Source organism: Xyrauchen texanus, chromosome 6 (assembly GCF_025860055.1).
Source record: "Xyrauchen texanus isolate HMW12.3.18 chromosome 6, RBS_HiC_50CHRs, whole genome shotgun sequence".
Taxonomy (NCBI): Eukaryota; Metazoa; Chordata; class Actinopteri; order Cypriniformes; family Catostomidae; genus Xyrauchen; species Xyrauchen texanus.
The window spans coordinates 28,230,961-28,241,538 of NC_068281.1; positions in this window are offsets into that span (position 1 = coordinate 28,230,961).

Sequence of the window (10,578 nt, forward strand, 5' to 3'; positions counted from 1 at the left end):
GTAAAAAACATAACTGAAGAATAATAATAAAGATCTTTTTTGTCCCAAATACCATTTTGTTGTGTCAGATCAACAAGTATAGAGAATGATTAGTCATATTTTGAACAGAGGTTTCCTACTGTAAGTGCATCCTTCTCTTGGTGATGAGATAAGGTCGGAAATCTGTATGAATTGGTAGAATATTTATTTGTTTTTTAAGCAAATATAATATTTTTTACAAGTTAAGAGGTTTAAACTGTTGCAACCTTAATTTGTCAAAGGTCACTTCTGGATAAAGCTTTATTGACAGTGATCTGATTGTGACCGAGACCTGAAACCTTCGTTTACATTATCAATCAATGAGTTCAAGCTTTGACACACTTTTAAAAATTCTTTATGTAACTCAAATGAAATTTTAGTTTTCATTAAATGTTTTGTTTAATTGAATAAAAAAAAACATTACATTTAAAATAGAAAAATGATAATAAATGTGAAAGACAAATTGGGGGTAAAGAAATATTTAGTTTAATATTCATTATTTTAAAAGAAAGAAAGAAGTAAAGAATTAATGAATGAAAGAAAGAAAGCTGTGTGGCATTTATCTTTTCATATCAAATTTATTAAAATGCAAGTGTGATAATTAAGATTTCAATAATTTATACATTCTATTTGGATATTATTGGAAATTGAACCCACTAAAAAAAATCAGCTTTTAGTCCTATTCTGTTTCTGATCTTATCAAAAGCAATCTCAATATCTGACAATATGACTCCTCACAATGAGTTAACTCTTTTGATAAGGGCCAGATGAAGGCCATGCTCATCAACTTTAATTATTAACACCGCAATGGTCAGGCATGCATTTGACCTTGAAACTCAAGATAAAACACTCTTGATCTGTTTGCAGTCAATTCGCTCAATACTGTATCCAGAGAGAGGGTGTCTCTTTCTGCCGTGTTTTTCAGTTCCAGCTCACAAACAGCCACAGCATGTTTGTCTGAACAGTTTACTGTAGTATCACCTGGGCAAACCAATAATAAAAATCAGTGTGAAAGGGTTCACCTATGGCATTAAGTTATTCATAAAGCTTTACAGATACTGGAACTTTTCATGTGGATTCAAAAATAAATTTTAAGGAACACAGATTTTTACACGTTTTTCTTTATATAATAAACCATCATATAAACCCATCTAGTCACGTTTGTGTTTCTGGGACAGTGAAATGCAAACTTATAAATGCTCAGTTGTAATCATATACTACACAGGATCACACTGGCAGCCAAAAGTCTGGAATAATGTACAGATTTTGCTGTTTCGGAAGGAAATTGGTACTTTAATTCACCAAAGTGGCATTCAACTGATCACAAAGTATAGTCAGGACATTACTAATGTAAAAACCAGTACCATCACTAACTAAAGGCATTTTTTATTAAATCTAGACGGGCCCCATTTCCAGCAGCCATCACTCCTTATCCTTTAAAGAATCACAGACATTGGACAACAGATAATTGGAAAAGAGTGTTATGGATCATAATCCCATTGATCTTTTGTGGGATCAGATAGACTGTAAGCTGCATGAGAAGTGCCCGACAGGACAGACACATCTATGGCATGTGCTACAGGAAGCGTGGGGTGAAATGTCACCTGAGTATCTGGACAAACTAACAGTTAGAATGCCAACTCTTTGAAGTAGTTTAAGAAGTTCTGAATATTATTATTTTTTTCAAATTGTAATAGTAATTCTTCACATTATTAATGTCCTGGCTATACATTGTGATCAGTTGAATGCCACTTTGGTGAATAAAAGTACCAATTTCTTTCCATAAGAGCAAAATCTGTACATTATTCCAAACCTTTGGCCACCAGTGTACTGTATGTACTGTATATAAAAAGTTTTTAATAAAGCCTTAATCTTCTTAAACATTGCACCACCTTATCAGATTTACTAGGGACACACAGGGTAAAAACACCAGTTTTTATTTATGTTAGAAAATAGTAGGTGGTTTGCCACTAAAAATTACAATGCATCTGCTTTTACATAGGTAAAGAAAGAAAGAAAGAGCTAAAAATATGACGATGAAGAAGAAAATTGTTTAATAAAATGTTCCTTCAGCAGGGCAGATCATGTCTATTTGCAGGCTATATGCTGGAGGAAATTTGGTTGAGAAGAATTTCAGCAAGCACATACACTGTGCATATTTTGCCAATTTGATATTTGTATCATGAGCTGTGCATTTTCTCACTTTTAATGTCTGCACATGATGTTTTCGAGTCACTTTGAGTACTGATATGAAGTATATTGATATTAATACAGTATGTAGGAGCCTAAGTAAAATTAGCCACTAGAGGGCAAACACATGGGTGCTGGGACCAGGGCTCTGGAATAGGTGACAAGGACTTCAAGTGTTAGCAACCAGACAGGTGTGGGTGGTGGGAGAATATGGTTCTTACATAGCCATGTAATTGTTTGGTTTTATCAGTAGAGTTTATTGCAGTGAATAATACTTAATTTATGTAAATGCAGCTTCACTGAATGACAATAACCAAAAAGACATCACTGTGTGGACATTGTTTATTTTTCTGTGAGTAAAGAACACCTCTACCACCCTTGCTTTACCTTATAGGAAAGCCTCTAAACAGTATATTGATTATTTAAACCTTAGATACATTCATTATTTAATCACAAAATATCTTAGTGATAGTCCCCCCTAATAACAGCTGCCGGTACACAAGAATAGCTGTCAGTACTGTGATGTCATTTTCGCATCATTGTCAGGATAGAGTACCACACTTCTACTGCTGATTTAAATAAAAACGCTAAGAGGAAAAAGCAATAATATTTTTTTAAGGTTTGAATCATCTATATGTTGACATGTTGTTGTTTTTTGTTTTTTTGAAGAATGAATAACAATATTTCTTGTTTTAGTTGGTTTTAGGCCCCCACAGCATTGATTTGGTTTCAAACGCTTTATGATTCTGTCGAACCCTGGCACATTTCCATACAACTGACATCATTGCACAGTGTACATGATGGAGAATGCAACATCACTATATTTGTGTTTTTTTATTGATTTTGCATCATTATGCACCCCAGAGTGAAGGATACTTGCACCACTCTGCTTCACATGCCATAAATCAGAAGATGTGCATGTCCAGGAGAACTAAGGGGAACAAGGGGGTTAAATCTGCAAATGGTTGAGCAAACAATCTCTTTTACAAGGAGACAGTTGGTTGTTAGCAATGCATTTGCAGCCCTGCTTACGTTCCCCTGCTACTCATGGTGCACGTGTGTGTTTTTGTGCAACTAATTCTTAAATCGACAAAATGCATGCGCTATTTGCTTTCCTTCCTGAACAAGTGTGGTCCCAAGTAACAGTTGCGTTCTCACATGCTTGAACCATGTCACAGTTCCACTGCAACCACCTCCTACAGATAGACTTGGGTTCGGTACTACGGTTTGCTCCCTGGTCTGAAAAACAGCTTTCATTTACATAATTTTCATGCAAACCTTACCTGTATTTGGACTAATCTGCCAGTGAAAGGCCTTTAGTGAAATTGACAACACTGAAATCTTTACTTCAATCTTTACAAAATGATTGTCTGACCAGCATTTTCGTTTTTAAAGCATAAAAAGTATGATGTGTCCTCTGTGCCATGAGCATGAGCTGGTTGTCTGATGAGAGATAACCAGCCAAACTCTGAATTGTATTTAACAGTCACTTTCATTGGATGACTGCCAGAGAAGATTGTGAGATGAAAGGGAGCCTGTTTTTGATAAATGGATAATTAGCTGCAAATCTGAAAATATCATGAGCCAAGCACATTAAAAATGTAAACAATTAGCATTTCTTGCACCTCTGAAAGTGCATCAACCACAAAAGAAAAGTTAAAAAGAAAAGAAAGCTGGATAAACTGCAATGTAGGCCTGATTCACAGGAAATATTCAATTTAATAGAATATTTTGTGTGTTCAATACTGTAATATGACATTCATGTCTGTCAGCATGCGTCACATGCACTATGGCCCTTACAGAGCCATAAAAGAAAAACAGAAACCAGGAGATTAAAGACTATAACTAACCTTGAAGTTGCAATGGCAATGTAGAGATAAAAGGGGAATTGTTAACTGTAACTTAAAAAGAGTTCTATCTCAGTTCATCATGGAAGGAATAGAGATCAGACAAAGAACTGGGGGCAAGCAGGTATAAATGTAATGCTTATTTACATGTGCAATAACTTAATGCATAGTGCACTGACTGTAGACATATCAGGTCTATGCATCTAAATTTCTGCTTATCGCGCCTTGCTTCTCACTGATTTTCACAAAGTTGCGAGTTTAAGAGCTAGAGCTTTACGCTCGCGCTGCTTTGTCCGTTGAGCCGTATCCATCTACAGAGCCATACAGGTGCATTAGCCGAGGTTGTGCCTCTGCCTGTGTATTTGACGCTGCTAAACCAGATATTTCAGATGCATTGCTAGACTTCGAAATCAGATGAACCATGGTACAAATGCGAACCAACCCGTATAATTGAGAACCAACTGATATACTCCAAATCTAGATCAACTTTTTGATACAAAGAGGAACTTGACGATAGATTTGATTATTATGACTGATAACACCCCCCCCCACACACACACATTTGTAATATAATGCCCCCCTCTCTACTAATTTGCTCTCAGCTACTCATGAATGGTTAATAATTAGCAAACTAGTCAAAGTCAAAATCAAAATATTTTTTCATCGGTTTCCAGAAATAAACAAATTGGGCTATTTTATTTTTATATTATAAGGTTTGATGTTAGCACACTTGAACATGTTGTTAGAGATCCCTGGGTGTCCTTTTAATTTTCCTAAAAAGTCAAAACATCTGACCAAAGAATACATATTTTTCTCTTTAAATGTATGGTCAATACAATCTTATCCCCAACAATGACTCTTTTTATACCAGCATGAACCATGTCATTGTGTAGGTGTCCACATGCTTTTGCAGAGTGTTTTGAGAGTGTTTTGTGTTGCATAATCCACCTATGGTTCTCAACATTATGTTTGCGGACCAAAGCTTGTACGTCAGGGGACAGTTATCTTTGTAAACTGTGAAAAGAGGAGCATGCATGAGGTAAACCCTGATATTTTCACAAGTACCCAAATTCATGGGATGAAGCTGAACTGAGCTAGTTTCTTTCAGCTGCTTTGAGGTCCTTGAGCGATACTCAGTAACTTTGTTTCCTATTCTGACATATTCTGAGACAGCCTCAATAGTATTATTAGCCTCTCTCAATAGCAAAGTGGAGCATGAAATGTAAGCCAGTGTGTTTACAAAGAATCTGTTTTGATGCTCCTCACTTGTCACTAAGGGGTCAGAGTAACCTTAGTATCTCTCCCCGTGTGTCTGTCTCATTATGAATGTTGGTGCCAGGTAGGACGCATGCTCTGTAGGCAGCCTTATACCAAGCATCCTCAACTTAGATGGCCTTCGTAGGACAAATGGAAACAGAACGTATCATGGTTGCTATGACAGCACACCTTGCTCTCAACCTATGGCAAGGGAGTTTCTAAGGTAAACTTATATCAACTATGTAGAAAGAAAATAAAATGATTTTAACAGCTGTACTTTTATATATGCTACTTATGAATAATTTCTTCATGTAATCCTTTTTAACATGATATATTATTATTTTACATATTATAATTTATACCTGTCTAAAAAAGGTAATATGCAATGAACTCTTGTAATTTACATGTCAGTTGCTGTGCTACACAATTTATTAGGGGTTTTTATTACTCAGTTTGTATTCAATGGATATTAATCTTGTATAACATCTCGTGCTTAAAAGTCACAGATTGGTGTTGTTAAATAAAAATAAAGTCACTCTCCAGACATTGTTTTGCCCAAACACCAGACCATTACTGCTGATTAAAGGTGGTGGCAGCATCTACAGTATTTGATGTAACTCGGTTAACTACAGTTTCCTTCTCCACGACAGCCATTTAAAGTGTATTCAGTGTAATCTGACAAACCAAAGAAAAAATTGAGCAAGATTCTGTTTTTCCAATTGCCATTGTTCATTTGCAGCTGCCCAAATGAGTCAATCCTGAGTCAGGCTTCAAAATGTGCAATAGTAATTCAGTAAGCTGTAAGAAATCTTACATTTGCAAACATGCAACACTAAATGTAAGTCAAATTCATCTTACAGATGCAAAGGAAATAATAAATACTGTAAATTGGCATTTTCATTCAATAATTCATAAAAATAAAACACTTGATGACACTCTTAGCTTTACCTAGAATTGAGAAATGACCACCGTTTTTTAGAATTGAGTGCCAGCTCTGGTAAATGTACATATCTGTTGGCACTTGTATTAGTGGTAAAGTGCATATCTGTCTGTTATAGATTTCTGGTTCAATAAGCAGATGAACCTGCAAAAAAGATACTCACAACTGCTGCCAACACCGTCATGGTAACCTAGAAGATCCTAAATATAATGTGTTCCTTAAGCACTTTTTTAATAGGGGTTTGGACAATCAAACTAAATGGATGCCTTATGATTTCATGCATTGAGTTGATTTGCCGGCTTTAAATACATACTTTACCTTCTGCAACAATGGCTAGTGGCTCTATGTTTCTGTTTTGTTTTGTCTGTATTATTTTTATTGCTAACAACATAAGCATTTCATCCGATACTGTATTATCAGTGAAAAGGCTTACAGCATTTCAAATGTCTGTAGTTCAAGGCTAGGACCTAATAAATTGTGCATGTAAACACATTCTAGATGTTACAATGTCTGCCTACTTAGATAACACCCCCTTTTATTTCAGTCATATTGGCCTTTATAGAACCTGCTCAGATGATTGACGCATGCAGTGTAATGTGCTCATTTACTATACGCTGTAAAAAATAAATTTGGTGTTTAGTTGTATCAATATGCTTTTTTGAGTTGACAGCTAACCATCATCAAAAACATAAAATGTTAAGTTGTCATTGTTTCAACTAGTTTTTTTTAAGTTAACAGAAAAACATTTGTTGAATCAACTACGTTGGTGTCAAGTCACTCTTCCTCATTTATCGTGAGATCTTTGATACTAAGAAATGTGAATTCCTCTGAATCAACATGAAAACACATATTAGACAATTTCACAAATGCTGTCCCAACAAGCTTATCGAAGCTGTCTAAACAAACAGGTTATTGTTTTGCTGTTTGATGATATTCTTTACAGAATGCTGTTAAATGCTGTTTTTGTCATTATTGTTAGTTCTATCGGGAAGACACGCAGGCTTGAGTGAAGTTTAAGATGCCATTTATTTGATAAATGTAAAACAGAAAGTAATGTCTCTCTCTTTGGCGTAGGCCGCGTCCGGCGGTCTGAGGGAGTTGTGCCCGGAACCGTCATATCCTGCCGGAGATAGGAGGCAGGGGCGAGGAGCCTACCCCCGTGCGGGACAGGGCTCAGCTGGTGGTGGTGGGGTGGCGGAGGTTGCCTGTGTTTTAGCGCACTGAAACAGCAATGTGATAGATTGTGAGCAGACTTATAAAGCAATGGCTTACATGTGATTGGCTAGGAATTACCCCGCTAATGAAGTGATGATGGACTGCTGCTGGTCTTCCCGCTAGAACTACGCTGCACTACATTGCACTTCCATTTCTATCGGGAAGACACGCAGGCTTGAGTGAAGTTTAAGATGCCATTTATTTGATAAATGTAAAACAGAAAGTAATGTCTCTCTCTTTGGTGTAGGTCCCGTCCGGCGGTCCGAGGGAGTTTTGCCCGGAACCGTCATATCCTGCCGGAGATAGGAGGCAGGGGCGAGGAGCCTACCCTCTAAAAGAGAGAAAGTAGTATACTACCCCCAAAAGAGATGATCCTGTTTGGTACGAACCGGGTCTTGTGTTGGGCGTTCATTCTGGAGAAGAAAAATAGAGATTTGACATGAAATTTGTGATATCTCTGGTATAGTTGTGTGAAGCCTTTGCAATGGGAAGGTTTTTTTTTTGGTGTGTTTTTGGGCTCTCCATTGAGGCCCCTGGTTGTGCAGAATCTGCCTCAGGCGAGCAGCGTGGTATGCGGCCCTACGTTAGGCCGGCGTTGCTGTGCAGTCCCTTTGTTGAAGACATTTGATATGAAAACCCTCCGGCGAGGGAAAGTTGTTTGGGGTATCTTTGCCGAAGGTGGGCAACGTGTATAAAGCCATACGATAATGTCAACGTTGCTGTGCAGTCCCTTCATTGAAAGACATCTGATATGAAAACCCTCCGGCGAGGGAAAGTTGTTTGGGGTATCTTTGCCAAAGGTGGGCAACGTGTATAAAGCCATACGATAATGGCAACGTTGCGTGCAGTCCCTTCATTGAAAGACATTTGATATGAAAACCCTCCAACGAGGGAAAGTTGTTTGAGGTATCTTTGCCGAAAGGTGAGCAACATGCGTAAAGCCATAAGGTTATGGCGACGTTGCGTGCAATCCCTTTGTTGAAAGAAAACATTTAATATGAAAACCCTCCGACGAGGGAAAGTTGTTTGATGGTTATCTTTGCCAGAGTAAACGCATACATAATGCCATACGATAATGGCGATGTTGTCGTGCCATACCTTGTTGAAAGCCATCTTGTTATGGTGCGAGTTTCCGGAGAGGGCGGCTGGTTTGAGCAATACCTATGCGATGGAACTGTGCTTGAGATTATGGGAGCCCGGCGAGGGGGAGGATATAGTTATGTGCTGTCCTTGCAAATGGTGAGCTTGCTTGAATTGAATCATTGTGTAGATAAGGATGAGCTGGGGAAGAGCCACCAACCACCACCAGATATGCATGAGAACTTATGGCTGATGGGGAGTTGAGCTTGTTTGATGATTTGGGTCAAGTTGACTATTTCAGGTACGACTGGGGAGAGCAGCGGCCGAGCATCTTCATAGTAGATTCCAGTAACCTCGAAGGGTGCCCGTCGAGCTGGTCTGTGGAACTCCTTCGAAGCGAGGGAGGGAAGTTGAAAAACCCGGGAATGTGTCTGGCTGGGATGATGAAGTTACAGGAAATGCTCTGCCATGTCAGACGTCTCATAGGGGACATGATGGTTCGAGGAGGGCCAGACTTTATTGATTGTAGTAACGACTGCGGAATTGTCGCATGACTACGATGCGTTTGAGTTTCTGGAGGGAACCCATATGACGCTGGCCGTGATGATGGGTGTGGAATAAGAAAGGCCTATTTTAAACTTCTTTTGTAGATGTAGCTTGCTGTGTAATCGCGGAACGAGGCTGCAGTGGTTCTGCAATTGTATTTCCTATTTCTGAACTCAAACATATATTTTACCCCATATAGGGTAAAGAACCATTTCATTGGAGGGTAGAGGGGAAGGTTGTTTGCTGGACCGTATGATGAAGCGCTGTATGCATGGCAAGGAAGGATTTGAAGCCAGGGGTACAGGTCTCTGTGTCATTTCTTCCCTCTGCGGAGCTGCATCGAGACTGGGATTGTAGATCGAGAACATTTGTTAAATACATTCAATTATGAAATATCTAGCAATGGGATTACTTATGAAGAGAGCGTCTGGAGCGTAGGAAGCTATATTGAAGAAAGTATCATTCTGGCCATTCCCCTGTGAACCATGGTCCTAGACAGCAACCCTTGAATCCTATGGAGGGAGCCATGTCCGAGAAATAGGGGCGTGTCGTCCGGAAATTCTCGCCAGCCATCATCGATTGGTGGGTAGGAGAGGCTGTCTATGGAATGAGCTAGTGTGAGGAGGCAGAAAAAACGGCGGAGTGGCCTTGAGGAATGATATGCATGGCAAAATTGAGGTGGCCTGATGAGGCTGGAGATTGCGTTAGGAGACCCAAACTGACCAGGGGATGATGTGAAAATAGACCTGATCCTGTCATGTTTCTTTAGGGGGGAAGCTTGCATGGTTAGAGAATGTGTGTGATGTCTAGAATTCTAGACACGTGGCTCGTTGTTGTTTGTTTTTTTTTTGTGTTTTTTCTCTCTCTCTCTCTCGCTCGCTCGCTCTCTCTCTCTCTCTCTCTCCTCCCTCTTATTCCTCGAGCTGGAGCAAATACGGTGAGAAGAATAATGTCTCAGCTTCATGAGTGTTTAGTTGTTGGCTGTAAAAGGAACATGAGAGTCTTCATGTACTCCCGGCATAGAGCCCTGAAGATGCAGTGGACAGTTTAGTTTTTGAAGGGGGTGTGCCCCAAAACATATGAGAATGTGTGCATGTTTGCACAAATCATCTTGCACGAGACTGCTTTGTGAATGTGTGTTGATATGAATCGGGATCTTCAAGAATGTGGTTCTCGAGCATGGATCAGTTCCGGCTGTTCATGTCCCACCTTTACGACCTGAAGATGCAGTATCGCACTTTATATTTTGAGAATATTAGCAAATCTCCTTCCGAATGTGCTGATAGCTGATTCGACGGCTGATGTGCCAAGTTACCATTGTCTCGGAGACCAGATACACGTACGCCTAAACATGTATGGCTGAATTCCGGCATTTACGCTGTCGATCATATTGGTTCTGATTAGTTGTTGCTGTAGTGGTCTGACCACGATGACTGAATGATCTGTGAAGACATGCCAATGAATTTCTGCTCTTTGATGATGCCT